This window comes from Ovis canadensis, chromosome 25 (assembly GCF_042477335.2).
Source record: "Ovis canadensis isolate MfBH-ARS-UI-01 breed Bighorn chromosome 25, ARS-UI_OviCan_v2, whole genome shotgun sequence".
In the NCBI taxonomy this organism is placed as follows: Eukaryota; Metazoa; Chordata; class Mammalia; order Artiodactyla; family Bovidae; genus Ovis; species Ovis canadensis.
The window spans coordinates 42553221-42569375 of record NC_091269.1 but is presented as its reverse complement, the minus strand read 5'-3'; the positions used below and the strand labels follow the sequence as shown (position 1 = coordinate 42569375).

General features: G+C 39.7%; 1 protein-coding gene across 3 annotated transcripts in view; it reads right to left on the bottom strand.

Moving 5' to 3' along the window:
- Positions 1-16155, bottom strand: part of TET1 (tet methylcytosine dioxygenase 1) — a 135645-nt gene that overhangs the window by 53056 nt on the left and 66434 nt on the right. The gene's annotated exons all lie outside the window — the stretch shown is intronic.

Here is a 16155-nt window from a genome sequence, read left to right as displayed (position 1 = left end):
ATATCACTTATATCTGGAATCTAAAAGATAAAATAAATGAATTTAACAAAACAGAAACAGAATCGGAGATATAGAGAACTAGTGGTTACTAGTGGGGAGAAGAATGGGGGGAGGGTCAAGTTGCTGCTGCTGCTGCTAAGTTGCCTCAGTTGTGTCCCACTCTGTGCAGCCCCATAGATGGCAGCCCAACAGGCTCCTCTGTCCCTGGGATTCTCCAGGTAAGAATACTGGAGTGGGTTGCCATTTCCTTCTCCAATGCATGAAAGTGAAAGTGAAGTCACTCAGTCGTGTCCGACTCTGTGCAACCCCATAGATGGCAGCCTACCAGGCTCCTCCATCCATGGGATTCTCCAGGCAAGAGTACTGGAGTGGGTTGCCGTGGGGAATTAAGAGGTATCAAATACTATGTATAAAATAAATAAGTTAAAAGGACCTAGTATACAGCAGAGGCAATGTAACCAATATTTTTTGTATTTTTTTCTTTTGTAACCAATATTTTATAGTAACTTTAAATGAAGTAAATAATCTATATAAAAATGTTGAATCCTATGCTGTATACCTGAAACTATTATTTTAAATAAACTATTCCTCAATTTAAAAAATACATAAAATCAACTTATTTAAATAGATAAAATCTAAATAAAGTATATATAGGTTTGTTTTTAAAAAGAAGTATTGAAAAAAAAAGAAGTATTGAAAAGAAACCAATTTATTTGCCATTACTATTTAATCTTGAATACTAACATGGGGAAGGAAAGAGCAATCCTTAGGAATTGTACAACCCAGGATGTGCTGCTTAACCATAACTATAGTTTTCTCTTTTTAAGAGATCATATGATTGTGATGGTAATTAAGTGAGATAACTATGTCAGATAATAACTGACTCGAGAGCACAGTGACAGTGAGCTATCACTAAGAGAGAATACAATTTCATCACAACAGTTGTAATTTCAAAGCCATTAGCTGTATTCTAATACACTCATTACTTGCAATAGCTCATTTAACCTTCACACAACCCTGACATAGGCACTGTGGAAAGATGCTTAACATTAAAAGAAATGCAAATTAAAATGACATTTTTCATTCATTAGAATAGCAGTCCAAAAGTTTGACCACCTAGACCCTTGGGCAAGCTGTGGGGAAATAAACTCACATATTGGTGCTGTAAGTACAAAATGGTGCAATCCCTATGGAAGGCAATTTGGCAATAATTATCAAAATTAAGTGCAACTTTCATACAGCAGTTTGAAATTTATCCCAGTTATACCTGCATATAACTACATGTTTTGACAGCTTTGTATATTTAAACAAATAGCTGAAAAGATTTCAATGTCCATCTGTAGCAGGCTAATTCAATTGTGATATAGCTATATAATGTCTTGCAACCATAAAAAAGGATAAAAAATTCCATAGCTAACAGGAAAAGATTATATGTGAAATATGTTTTGTATAAAAAGAAATAATATACACATTCATGTCTGCATAAAGTTACTCTGGAAGAAACTAATGGTGAATAGAAAGAGTTTAGGAGCAATACTTTATAGTGAGGAAACAGCAAAGGTTTATTTAGGCCAGATATGATTAAAAGCTATTTTGACTTTTTAATATATTTCCCTTAAAAGTAAATCAAAATTGACAAAGCACTCTATGCAAAGACTTCTAGGTATAGTAAGTGAAAGAAATCTAAATGCAGAATAGTTTATGTAGTATCAAAATACAAACAAATCGGAGCATGAGGAAGAGTGCAGAGTACATTATTTTTTTAATAATACTTGTTTAAGATATTTTAGGAAGGCTACGTACAACAGTCAACATTTGTCTTTTAGAACTCGGGAAGTGGTGGGGAGGAAGCCCTATTTTGTAGGGTTGGCCAATTTTTGTGGTGTCAATCCACTATCAAAGTGACCAACTAAGCAAGAGTTGGGAAGAAATGCACACACCTAATAAGCTGCAAGGAGTTGTTTCCATGACATCACTGAGAGCGTGAATCCAACTACTTGAAATAAGCCCCAATGGCTACAGTTTTTTAAATGATGATTTTATTGTCATTTAATCTGCCTAGGTATAGTGTATTTCCTGAACATTCATCTTGAAGTGCAAATTATTGGGTTGGCCAATAATTTCCTTTGGGTTTTTCTGGAAGCTGTTACAGCAAAACCCAAATAACTACCTACCTGTGTTTGTATCTCTTCTCCTCCTACCCCAGCCCCTCCCCCGCAAGTTCCATTCTTGTCCTCTACTACTCCAAAAAGACCCAAGGGTACAGTTTAAAAGACAGTAAATGATTTCAAAGTCCCCTAGTTGTCTGTCCTCCATTCAATACCCATCCCAAGATTACAGGTTGCACACACTCTGAACTAACAGGAATGTTGAACTCCTTAGATGAGATCTGGATCCAATAGTTCCCAAGCTATTGCCATGTTCTCATTTTTCCACATTCCTATCCTCAGGACACTCTTATACCTACACGTGCAGGAGCCAAATGGTACTGAGGAAGTGAAGTGAAGCCGCTCAGTCGTGTCTGACTCTTTGCAACCCCATGGACTGTAGCCCACCAGGCTCCTCTGTCCATGTGATTTTCCAGGCAAGAATACTGGAGTAGGTTGCCATTTCCTTCTCCAGGGGATCTTGCCGACCCAGGGATCGAACCCAGGTCTCCCGCATTGGGGGCAGACGCTTTACCATCTGAGCCACCAGAGAAGTAGGAAAGAGGCCTTCTATTCTGAAAATTCTGACTCTGCCCTTTGAACAGGATCTGATTGCAGCCCTCCCAACACATGCTCACATTCCATACATGCTGCATTTCCTACAACCAGAAACAGGTACCCAGACTACAAGAAAAAATAAAAACTTCCAAAGCATTTTCAGAGCTTTGGTCCAACAAGACTATAACCTTTACTACACAGATAATCAGTTTGTTTCTTAACCTACTTTTCATTTTTTCCCCACCCCTTCTTGCAGAAGTCTTTTAAAACATTTTTCCCCTAATATTCCTCCCCAGAAGATCTTAATACCTCCCCAGAAGATCATATCACAGATATAGTGTGTCTATGTTTACATACGGTGACCTCATTGTGATATCTTAAGTTTTTTCAACCCCTTCCCCACCAAGAACCAATTTTTTTTCTTCACCTCCTTGGAGGAAAAATCAATTTTAAAAACTAACAAATAAAGCGGCAGGAGCAGCCCACAGTGTATTTATTCCTAATCAGAAGAAACACCTCCCAGGTCTGCTTCCTCAACCTGAAAATTGAGCATGTGAAGAAAATCCTGAGGGAAAACCACTGAGGCCTCCATGAAGTTTGACTTTCAGAAGACACAATCATTCCTGATACTGTATTTTCCCTCTCATATTCCCTTTAAAAAGCAGCCTGAAAAAGACGCACAGAGGTCAGCCCTGCTCTCCAACCTACCACCAAACAATGCTCACCACAACTCCTTGCTAACAAAATCAGATTTAAGTCAAAAGTAAAGATGAACCAGTGACTCACCAAAGATCCACCTAAGGAAATTCTAAAATAAGCATTTAACACACACATACATCAAAAATATCCTTCGAAGGGGATCTACTTTATTTTATTAGAGCAGTGAAATTATCTACTCCAGAATCCCAGCCATTAATTTCCCCCTTTTCCTTTTTTAGGCATAAAAAAGGAATACCTGCCCTACCAAGATTTGTAACCCTAACATTCTTTTTTAGTTTGCCTCGTATCTGTTTCTCCAGTTTGCCTACAGCTACCCAGTGAGGGGTTTCAAAGGCCACAGATAGGCAGGGCTGGGTAAGCCAGAAGAGCAGGAGCATAGAGACTGGATGACTATACACCCCAACCTGTCCTACCTTGGGGCCACAGGGCCTTATGGTTTTTCCAAGCTTGTGCCGAATAGGAGCCATGGCAGAAACTACAGAAGTTTCTCAATTTTCTCCTTCAGATCCAGAAGCCAGATGCAAAAGCTTTCCTAAAGTTTTCATTCTTACCCCCCAAAACTCCACCCTCATTTGGCCACAGGGTTTTAGAATCCACAGTAAATCCTTTACTTGAGGGTGGGGCAAAGGAGGAGACTTAACTAAAGGGAGGGACAACTTCTATTTAGTCAAAAACCAAGTTAATTGCAAATGCATTCCAAAAGTGTAAAACTGACCTAAAAGCTAAACCTCTCTAGTCAGAGATGACCTTGTTTTAGACCACCTCCTCAGCAGCTAAGAGCCAGTATAATTTATTCCTAGTCAAAAAGATAAAAATCCAGAACTTCCCTGGCGGTCCACAGAGCTCAAGTTCAGTCCCTAGTCTGGAACAAAGTTCCCACATGCCTCGAGGCATAGCAAAAAAAAAAAAAAGTATGTAAGACATTAAAAAAAAAAAGAGAAAGATTAAAAAAAAAACCCTCTCTGGTGGCAAGGCTAAAAGCACCAAGGCCAGGACTATCTGTCAAGAAGAGCCCATTATGGTACCTCCCTCAGGAAAATGATGAAAAAAATTGAAATCAGCCAGCCCACAAGTACACTTGCTTATCTGGTGGCAAAGACAAAATGAAGAGACAAGCTTTGGGGATCTGGTTCTGTGGTTCCTGAAAAGCTGGCAGGTAATTCCCGAACCTACAGCACCACGTCTATCAGGCTATAGTCTGACTGAAGAAACTAAAGGTCCACCATTTGTAACATTGCTAGCCTAAAATAAATGTGTTAATTCATGTAAAAACAACAAAAGACAAAAAAAAAATCCCAAAACCCAGACTCCAAATCTGCCTCAAAGCTATCAACCCACTAAATTCCCTCCTCATTCGAATATCTTCAGGGGTTACCCCTCAAGGTTATAAATGACTTCTGAACTGCCAAATCCAAACATTCCTTAAATATTACACACCTACTCTGCTCTTTCGTAGATCCCCAAGGGGATTCTCCAATGAAACTAAAATCTAGGTCTTCCCTGGAGCCTCACTCTTGAATGTCTGTCCCTTGGCTATAGGTGTGTCCCCCAAGCCTGTTCCTTAGAAGATTCCAGATCCACTGCCTTTTTAGTCTTCACACTTTTCGTGAACAACCCTATCCAAGCTTAAAATTAATAACCAACTCTGATGTTCAGTGTATTATTCTTTACACTTTTTTTATAGTCTTTAACTGTTTCATATATTTTTAATAATGTGAGCTTTCCCAGAATGAAACTGGTAACTCCCCTTTCTATTGCTTACCAACCACGTGGCATAAAGCTCTATAGATCCCCTTTGCACCTCAATTTCCTTACGATAACTCAACTTACAGACAATACTATATATAAAATAGATAAACCAACAAAGACCTACTGTATAGCACAGGGAACTATACTCAGTAATTTATAACAACCTATAAGGGAAAAGAATCTAAAAAAGAATTGCACCTGAAATTAACATGATATTGTAAATCAACTAGTATTGTTGCTGTCCAGCTCTTTGCGACCCCATGGACTGCAGCACACCAGGCTTCCCTGTCCTTCATCATATTCAGGAGCATGTTTAAACTCATGTTCATTGAGTCAATGATGCCATCCAACCATCTCACCCTCTGTCTTCCCCTTCTCCTCCTGCCTTCACTCTTTCCCAGAATCAGGGTCTTTTCTAATGAGTCAGCTCTTCGCATCAGGTGGCCAAAGTATTGAAGCTTCAGTTTCAGCATCAGTCCTCCCAATGAATATTCACTATTGATTTCCTTTATGATTGACTGGTTTGATCTCCTAGGAGACCAAAGGACTCTCAAGAGTATTCTCCAACTTTACAGTTCAAAACAACTATACTTAAAGAACAATAATTTCTTAGGATTTAAAAAATAACTTTAAAAAGATAAATAACTACTCTATAGCATAGTACATACTACTTCTATTCATCTGTCTGTGAGTTATAGCAGAACAGCATTGCTCTTTAAATAAAATATCATAGCTTAATCTCCAAATTCAGTATATGCACACAGGTTTCACACGGGGTTTCCCTGGTGTCTCAGATAGTGAAGAATCTTCCTGCTTTGCAGGAAACCCAGGTTCAGTGCCTGGGCCAGGAAGATCCTGTGGAGAAGGGAATAGCAATCCACTCCAGTATTCTTGCCTGGAGAATTCCATGGACAGAGGAGCCTGGAGAGCTACAGTCCATGGAGTCAGAGTCAAACACAACTGAGAGACTAACACTTTCACTTTTCACACAGGGTTCTCACAAATTATTATGGAAAGGAGTGAAACTGGAACCCAATTTAGAGGCTAGGTCTTAAGGAAGCAGTCAAAGGTCACCGTCTATTTCTCCCACAAATATTCCTTGGCCTATACATCCTCTTCAGAATAACCCTGGTATGTTTTGCTGCTGCTGCTGCTGCTGCTAAGTTGCTTCAGTCGTGTCCAACTCTGTGCAACCCCATAGACGGCAGCCCACCAGGCTCCCCCGTCCCTGGGATTCTCCAGGCAAGAACAATGGAGTGAGTTGCCATTTCCTTCTCCAGTGCATGAAAGTGAAAAGTGAAAGTGAAGTCGCTCAGTCAAGCCTGACTCTTAGCGACCCCATGGACTGCAGCCTATCAGGCTCCTCCGTCCATGGGATTTTCCAGGCAAGAGTACTGGAGTGGGGTGCCATCGCCTTCTCTGAGCTGGTATGTTTTACTCTTTTTCTTCAAATTTGTTAGTTTCATATAATTAGGAGAAAAAGATACGGTGAAAACTTCCTGTTATTAATACCATAATATGAATTGCCATATTAAATTTTAAAACAAAAGAACATACAAATTGCAGATTATTTATCCAACCACACGAGTTTTTGCAAATGCAGTTTACATGGACTTTTTTGGGTTTGTTTGTTAATGGCACTTAAACTCTCCTCAAGATTTCTGGAGATTTGTAATCCTGTTTTCCAGTAGGGTTTAACTCCTATCAAGTCACTCCACCTGGAATGTTCCCTCATGATCAAAGATAATAATCAAAGACCTTGCCTCGCCTAACTCCCTCCAGAAGGCCATCAGATAACTAGCTAATTTATGATCCTATGAGGAACCAAGAAAGGTTTTAGTTTTTGATGCTTTCTACATTGCCCCTGTGCATGTGTGCACAGTGGTGGCACAGTGGTAAAGAACCCTTCTGCCAATGCAGGAGACACAGGTTCAATCCCTGGGTCAGGAAAATCCCCTGAAGAAGGAAATGGCAAACCACTCCAGTATTCTTGCCTGGAAAATGCCATGGACAGAGGAGCCTGATGGGCTACTCTTTGGGGTCCCAGAGTCAGATACAACTAGCCATGGACACACATCCAGGCTTACGGCTCACATGCCTTGGGTCTCTGCTCCCTTCCTCCAACATTTTCCTTTGAAGAAAATGTGTCTATTTCAGTTTAGACTTTCTACGAATAATAACATAATCTCCAAGAATACTGACTGTGTATTCAGCACTTAGCTGGTGATGGTATGCACAGAGGTATTTATACATTCCTAACAGAAAAATCAGAGAGCATTCTGGAGTAAAGGATCAGTAAATTTCTCCTAGCTACCTTCTTCCCCACAGCCTAGGACAAACTGAAATCTTTTGTCTTGAGAAAACAAAAGCCTCCAGAAATATTTAGCTCCCACCTTACCTCTCTGCGCTGTTCACAAACAATGTCATCCAAACTGCAATTACCTATCATGTACCTTCAACCCATTATAATCAGGCTTCTGCTCCCACTACCCCACTGAAACTATCCAACATTCACCACAGTAGTCCAATTGGTCACTTATGATCTTTCTTTCAGTTCTGAGTCCATCATTTCAGTCTCCCTGGTTGGCTTCTTTGCTCACATATAAAGGAGAGTGTTTCCCTTTGTCTCCTCTCCATTCACCCCGTTTATTGGCACACTTGCCCTTCAGTCTATGATTGCCTGCTGCTGATTCTCACATCAAGAAAAGACATTTCTCCTGAATGTGAAATTCATTTATCCACTAACTGGACATCTTCACCTGGCAATTACAACTGAACCATGTCTAAAAGGGCTTCCCTGATGGCTCAGATGGTAAGGAATTTGCCTGCAATACAAGAGACCCAAATTCTAACCCTTGGTCAGGAAGATCCCCTGGAGAAGGGTATGGCAGGCAACTCCAATATTATTGCCTGGAGAATTCCATGGACATAGAAGCTTGGTGGGCTACAGTCAATGGGATCTCAGAGTATCGGACAAGACTGAGTGGTTAAAACTTTCATGTCTAAAAGTTAATGAATTACCTCATTCTTTGGGCTTGCTTTAACCCCCAAATCCTACTAATGACCCATGAGTCTTCTGAGAAGCCATTAAGTTGAGTACACTCCCGTTTATCCCTGTGTTCCCCATTCCTACTTCTTTGCCTCCATACATGCATTCAAAATGTTTATGCAGACCAATAACAAGGCATGTATCCATCAAAAGTAGAGGAAAGGGACCAGTTCTAATGGAACTCACATTTTCATGAGCATTAGATAGCAAACATTGTCTGGACCTAAGCTACCCTGAGTGGATTAATCTCAGAATTCGGATTGGTTTGCAGAATATAGCACACCCAAACCTTCATGCTGTTCAAAGGAAGCACTGTCCAATGTAAATACGATGTGAGCTACAAAATTCATTTCAAAGCTTTTAGGAGATATTTTCTTTAGGTAAAAATGAAGCAGGTAAAATAAAATTTAATATATTTCTATTTAAGTCACCATAGCAACCAAATTATTTCAGCATGGAATTATTATAAAAATTATCAGTAAGTTTACCTTTTTACATAAAACCTATGAAATTTAGTGTATATTTTATACTTAATGAATCGTAATTCAATGCTAAATATTCAGTGATTGAAGGAAAATGCAATGGTACCAAAATAAAGTCGTATTTTAAATTTTAAAATTAAAATAAAATAAAAATTAGTTTCTCAGTTGTCCTATCCAAATTACAAATTATTAGACAATGCAGTTATTTATGGAATTCATTTGAAATGCAAATCTAATCGCTTTAGGCTATATTCCACACTGCACCTGGCTAAACAACAACATCACCCAAGGGGGTTCTAGAAACCAAGCATTCTAAACTAACCCCTGCCTGGTTTCCTTAGATCTGAAGCTAAAAAGCCCATAAAGACTCAAAGAACAGCTTGGTAAAGGAAAGAGGGAACCAAGATTCCCCAGAGCAAAATTCACATTTTTCAGTCCAGCAAGCAAGGCCTCCAAGTTCCTGGCTTTGGGCCATATTTTACAGAATGTCTCTTAAACCAACCATACTCCCCTACCCAGCCCTACCCCCAGCCTTGCTTCCTCTAGGCTATTTTAAGCAGCCCTATCATCAAGTAAAACTTAACATAGAAAGCTTTTGGGGCTTCCAATTTGCCTCTAATAAAGAACTAGAGGAAATGTGACATTGTGAAATCAAGTATTTCTTAATTCCCCAGCTTTTTATATGTTTTCTTCTTGCTGTTGGTAGTGGTGTTTTTATTTTACTTTTTGGGCCACATCACAAGTCACAAGGGATCTGATCTCTCAGACATGGATGAAACACTTTCCCCCTGCAGTGCTAGCCCAGATTAAACACTGGACTGCCAAGGAAATCCCAGATCAAATATTTCTCTTTTTTTTCCCTAATCAACTATTTCTTATCCTGCTGCCTCACTCAGATAAAAGGGGGTTCCCTGGTGGCTCAGATGGTAAAGAATCTGTCTACAGTGCAGGAGACCCAGGTTCAAACCTTGGGTTGGGAAGATCCCCTGGAGAAGGAAATGGCAATCCATGCTAGTATTCTTGCCTGGAGAATCCCATGGACAGAGGACCCTGGCAGGGTACAGTCCATGGGGTTGCAAAGAGCCGGACATGACTGAGGGACTAATGCACTCACATAAAACTGAACACTCCCTTCTTTAAATTCTCTGCACACATATTTAACACAATTGATTGCACTTAACCTGTTTTGTTGTTGTTCAGTCACTCCATCATGTCTCACTCTTTGAGACCCCGTGGACTGTAGCAAGCCAGGCTTCCCTGTCCTTCATTATCTCCTGGAGTTTGCTCAACCATGTCCACTGAGTCAGTGATGCCATCCAACCATCTCATCCTCTGTTGTCCCCTTCTCTTGCCTTCAGTCTTTTCCAGCATCAGGGTCTTTTCCAATGACTCTGCTCTTCGAATCAGGTGGTCAAAGTATTGGAGCTTCAGCTTCAGCAACAGTCCTTCCAGTGAATATTCAGGGTTGATTTCCTTTAGCATTGGCTCATTTGATCTCCTTGTGATCCAAGGGACTCTCAAGAGTCTTCTCCAACATCACAGTTTGAAAGCATCGACTCTTTGGTCCTCAGCCTTCTTTATGGTCCAACTATCACATCCAGACATGACTACTGGAAAAACCATAACATTGACCATACAGAACTTTGTCAGCAAAGTAATGTCTCTGCTTTTTAATATGTTGTCTAGGTTGGTCATAGCATTTCTTCCAAGTAGCAACCATCTTTTAATTTCATGGCTGTATCACCATCTGCAGTGATTTTGGAGCCCCCCAAAATAAAGTCTGCCACTGTTCCCATTATTCCCCCTTTTATTTGCCATGAAGTGATGGGATCGTATGCCATGATCTTAGTTTTTCGAATGTTGAGTTTTAAGCCAGCTTTTTCACTCCTCTTTCACTTTCATCAAGAGGCTCTTTACTTCTTCCTTGCTTCCTGCCATAAGAGTGATGTCATCAGTTTATCTGAGGTTATTGATATTTCTCCCAGCAATCTTGATTCCAGCTTTAGCTTCATCCAGCCCAGCATTTCACATGATTTGCTCTGCATATAAGTTAAATAAGCAGGGTGACAATATAGAGCCTTGATGCACTCCTTTCCTGATTTGGAACCAGTCCATTGTTCCAGGTCTGGTCCTAACTGTTGCTTCTTGACCTGCATACAGGTTTCTCAGGAGGCAGGTAAGGTGGTCTGGTATTCCCACCTCTTTAAGAATTTTCCACAGTTAGCTGTAATCCAAATAGTCAGAGGCTTTAGCACAGTCAAGGAAGCAAAAGTAGATGTTTTTCTGGAATTCTCTCGCTTTTACTATGATCCAACAGATGTCGGCAATTTGATCTCTGGTTCCTCTGCCTTTTCTAAATCAAGCTTGTACATCTGGAATTTCTGGTTCACATACTGTTGAAGCCTAGCTTGGAGGATTTTGAGCCTTACCTTGCTGGCATGTGAAATGAGCACAATTGTGCCGCAGTATGAACAGTAGTTCTTTACTAATATGAGAATATTTATGTGAGACTTTCCTAGTGGTCCAATAGTTAAGATCCTGCACTTCCACTGCTTGGTGCATGGCCTAGAATTTAGGTGAGGAATTAAGATCACACTGCGGTGTGGCCAAAAAAAGATTAAAAAAAAAGTTTTGAGAATATTTATGTAAAGCTGGTTTGAGTTGCATCATAAAAACAAAGGTTTCAAAAGGATACAGGACTGGGTAAATAAAGTACAGTATGATATGTCTGTACAATGGAATTCTAGGTATTCACTAAAGTAGCCTGCATTGCAATGACAACATTTCAAAATATAGCATTAAAAAGGGCAGCTGAAAAATTACATATGATACAGTCCTCTGTGTGTGTACGTGGAAAGTATTAGGGAGAAGTATCTATGTATGTGTAGATTCCAACCATCTGCTACCTTAATAATAAAAGTTGTAAAATTTCTAATTACATTAAAAATATAAATAAAAATTCAGAAAACCACATGCAGGAAATTTCAGTATCAATCAACTTTCTATGAAAAACTGTTTCATTCCAATAATAAGTAAATAAAAATTAAAGACTTAATGGACATTTTTCCCAAAAAGACAAACAGGTGGCCAGCAGGTACATGAAAAGAAGCTAATCATTATTCATTATTAAAAAAACACGAATCAACACCACAATGAGATAGTACCTCAAATAAAGTAGTAGCACTATTCAAAACAGTCAAGGTAAGGAAACAACTTAAGTGTTTGTCAATTGATTAATGAGTAATGGGTACAAAAAATATGGTATATGTACACAATGGGATTTTATTGTCTTTCAGTTCAGTTCAGTCGTTCAGTCATGTCTGACTCTGCCACCCCATGAACCACAGCTTGCCAGGCCTCCCTGTCCATCACCAGCTCCCAGAGTTTACCTAAACCTATGTCCATCGAGTCGGTGATGCCATCCAACCATCTCATCCTCTGTCATCCCCTTCTCCTGCCCTCAATCTTTCCCAGCATCAGGGTCTTTTCCAATGAGTCAGCTCTTTGCATCAGGTGGCCAAAGTGTTGGAGTTTCAGCTTCAATACCAGTCCTTCCAATGAACACCCAGGACTGACCTCCTTTAGGATGGTCTGGTTGGATCTCCTTGCAGTCCAAGGGACTCTCAAGAGTCTTCTCCAACACCACAGTTCAAAAGCATCAATTCTTCTGTGCTCAGCTTTCTTTATAGTCCAACTCTCACATCCATACATGACCACTGGAAAAACCATAGCCTTGACTAGATGGACATTTGTTGGCAATGTAATGTCTCTGCTTTTTAATATGCTGTCTAACTTGGTGATAACTTTCCTTCCAAGGAGTAAGCATCTTTTAATTTCACAGCTGCAATCACCATCTGCAGTGATTTTGGAACCCAGAAAAATAAAGTCAGCCACTGTTTCCACCGTTTCCCCATCTATTTGCCATGAAATGATGGGACTGGATGCCATGATCTTTGTTTTCTGAATATTGAGCTTTAAGCCAACTTTTTCACTCTCCTCTTTCACTTTCATCAAGAGGTTTTTAGTTCTTCTTCACTTTCTGCCATAAGGGTGGTGTCATCTGCATATCTGAGGTTATTGATATTTTTCCCAGCAATCGTGATTCCAGCTTGTGCTTCCTCCAGCCCAGCATTTCTCATGATGTACTCCACATATAAGTTAAATAAGCAGGGTGACAATATACAGCCTTGATGTACTCCTTTTCCTATTTGGAACTAGTCTGTTGTTCTATGCCCAGTTCTAACTGTTGCTTCCTGACCTGCATACAGGTTTCTCAAGAAGCAGGTCAGGTGGTGTGACATTCCCATCTCTTTCACAGTTTTCCACAGTTTATTGTGATCCACACAGTCAAAGGCTTTGGCATAGTCAATAAAGCAGAAATAAATGTTTTTCTGGAACTCTTGCTTTTCAATGATCCAGCAGATGTCGGTAATTAGATCTCTGGTTTCTCTGCCTTTTCTAAAACCATCTTGAACATCTGGAATTTCACGGTTCATGTATTGCTGAGTGCAATTGTATGGTACTTTGAGCATTTTTTGGCATTGCCTTTCTTTGAGATTGGAATGAAAACTGACCTTTTCCAGTCCTGTGGCCACTGCTGAGTTTTCCAAACTTGCTGGCATATTGAGTGCAGCACTTTCACAGCATCATCTTTCAGGATTTGAAATAGCTCAACTGGAATTCCATCACTTCCAATAGCTTTGTTTGTAGTGATGCTTCCTAAGGCCCACTTGACTTCACATTCCAGGATGTCTGGCTCTAGCTGAGTGTGAGTGATCACACTATAGTGATTATTTGGATTGTGAAGATCTATTTTGTACAGTTCTGTGTATTCTTGCCACCTCTTCTTAATCTCTTCTGCTTCTGTTAGGTCCATACCATTTCTGCCCTTTATTGAGCCCATCATTGCATGAAATGTTCCCTTGGTATCTCTGATTTTCTTGATGAGATCTCTAGTCTTTCCCATTCTGTTGTTTTCCTCTATTTCTTTGCATTGATCACTGAAGAAAGCTTTCTTATCTCTTCTTGCTATTCTTTGAAACTCTGCATTCAGATGCTTATATCTTTCCTTTTCTCCTTTGCTTTTCACTTCTCTACTTATTACAGCTATTTCTAAGGCCTCCTCAGACAGTCATTTTCCTTTTTTGCATTTCTTTTTCTTGGGGATGGTCTTGATTCCTGTCTCTTGTACAATGTCATGAACCTCCATCCACAGTTCATCAGGCACTCTGTCTGTCCAATCTAGTCCCTTAAATCTATTTCTCACTTTCACTGTATAGTCATAAAGGATTTGATTTAGATCATACCTGAATGGTCTAGTGGTTTTCCCCACTTTCTTCAATTTAAGTCTCAATTTGGCAGTAAGGATTCCATGATCTGAGCCACAGTCAGCTCCCAGTCTTGTTTTTGCTGACTGTATAGAGCTTCTCCATCTTTGGCTGCAAAGAAAATAATCAATCTGATTTCGGTGTTGACCATCTGGCGATATCCATGTGTAGAGTCTTCTCTTGTGTTGTTGGAAGAGGGTGTTTGCTATGACCAGTGAGTTCTTTTGGCAGAACTCTATTAGCCTTTGCCCTGCTTCATTCTGTACTCCAAGGCCAAATCTGCCTGCTACCCCAGGTGTTTCTTGACCTCCTACTTTTGCATTTCAGTCCCCTATAATGAAAAGGACATCTTTTCTGAGTGTTAGCTCTAGAAGGTCTGTAGGTCTACATACAACTGTTCAACTTCAGCTTCTTCAGCATTACTGGAAGGGGCATAGACTTGGATTACCATGATATTGAATAGTTTGCCTTGGAAACGAACAGAGATCATTCTGTCATTTTTGAGATTGTATCCAAGTACTGTATTTCGGACTATTTTGGCGACTATAACAGCTACTCTATTTCTTCTAAGGGATTCCTGCCCATACTGGTAGATATAATGGTCATCTGAGTTAAATTCACCCATTCCAGTCTATCTTAGTTCGCTGATTCCTAGAATGTCAATGTTCACTCTTGCCATCTCCTGTTTGACCACTTGCAATTTGCCTTGATTCATGGACCTAACATTCCAGGTTCCTATGCAATATTGCTCTTTACAGCATGGAACCTTGCTTCTATCACCAGTCCCATCTACAACTGAGTGTTGTTTTTGTTTTGGCTCCATCCCTTCATTCTTTCTGGAATTATTTCTCCCTGATCTCAAGTAGCATATTGGGCACCTACCAACCCAGGGAGTTTATCTTTCAGTGTCCTATCTTTTTGCTTTGTCATACTGCTCATGGGGTTCTCAAGGCAAGAATACTGAAGTGGTTTGCCATTCCCTTTTCCAGTGGACCACATTCTGTCAGATCTGTCCATCATGACCCATCCGTCTTGGATGGCCTCACATATTGTCTTTAAAAGGAAGGAAATCCTATCATTTGCAACAACATGGATGACCCTAGCAGGCATTTTTCTAAGAGAAATATGTTACACAGAGAGAGATAAATATTGCATGGTATCATATATATTTATGGAATCTAAAAAAAAAATCAAACTCACAGAAACAGAGTAAAAATTGATTGCTAGGAGCTGGGGCATGAGAGCAACAAAGAGAGGTTGGTAAAAAGGTACAGGCTTTCAGTTATACAATGAATAAGGTCTGAGGTCGTAAGGTATAATTTAGTAACTATAGTTGATAACAATGTACCGTATAACTGAAATTTGCCAAGAGAATAGAAGGCTTTCCAGGTGGCTCAGTGATAAAGAATTTGCCTGCCAATGCAGGACACTTGGGTTCAATCCCTGGGTTGGGAAGATCCTGAGAAAGAAATGGCAACCCACTCCAATATTCTTACCTAGGAAATCCCATGGACAGATGAACCTGGTGGGCTATGGTCCATGGAGTCTCAAAAGAATCAGAACGATTTAGTAATTAAAAGAACAACAACAAGAGAGTAGGATTTACATGTTTTCAGTAAGAAAAATGAAAAAGAAAGGTAAGTCTATGAGAAAGGGAAAGATAAATCCATGCTGATTAACTCAATGGAGGGAATACTCTTCACACTGTACACTTTGAGTAGCTTGCAAATCTATTTGTCAATTTTTTTGTGGTGGTGGAGGGGGAAAGCTACACTGGGTAATCTGTGGGATCCAACTAGTTTCCTGACCAGGGATTGAATCTATGCCCTCAGCAGTGAAAGCTCAGAGTCCTAACCACTGAACTGCCAGAAAATTCCCTTTGTCAATTATACCCCCAATAAGGCTGAAATAAATCTCAGTAATAATTTTAAAAATGAAAATAACATAATCACTTTAAAATGTCAGACAATAAAGAATAAGAATTGATAATATCTAGAGGTGATAAACTTGTTGCTTTTGGTTTAAGTTTAAATTTAGAGGAAAATAACTATCAAAAAATTCTATTTACACCTCAAGTACGTTATTTTTGTTTACACTTTTCTGGAAAATCTTTTGCCCATCCT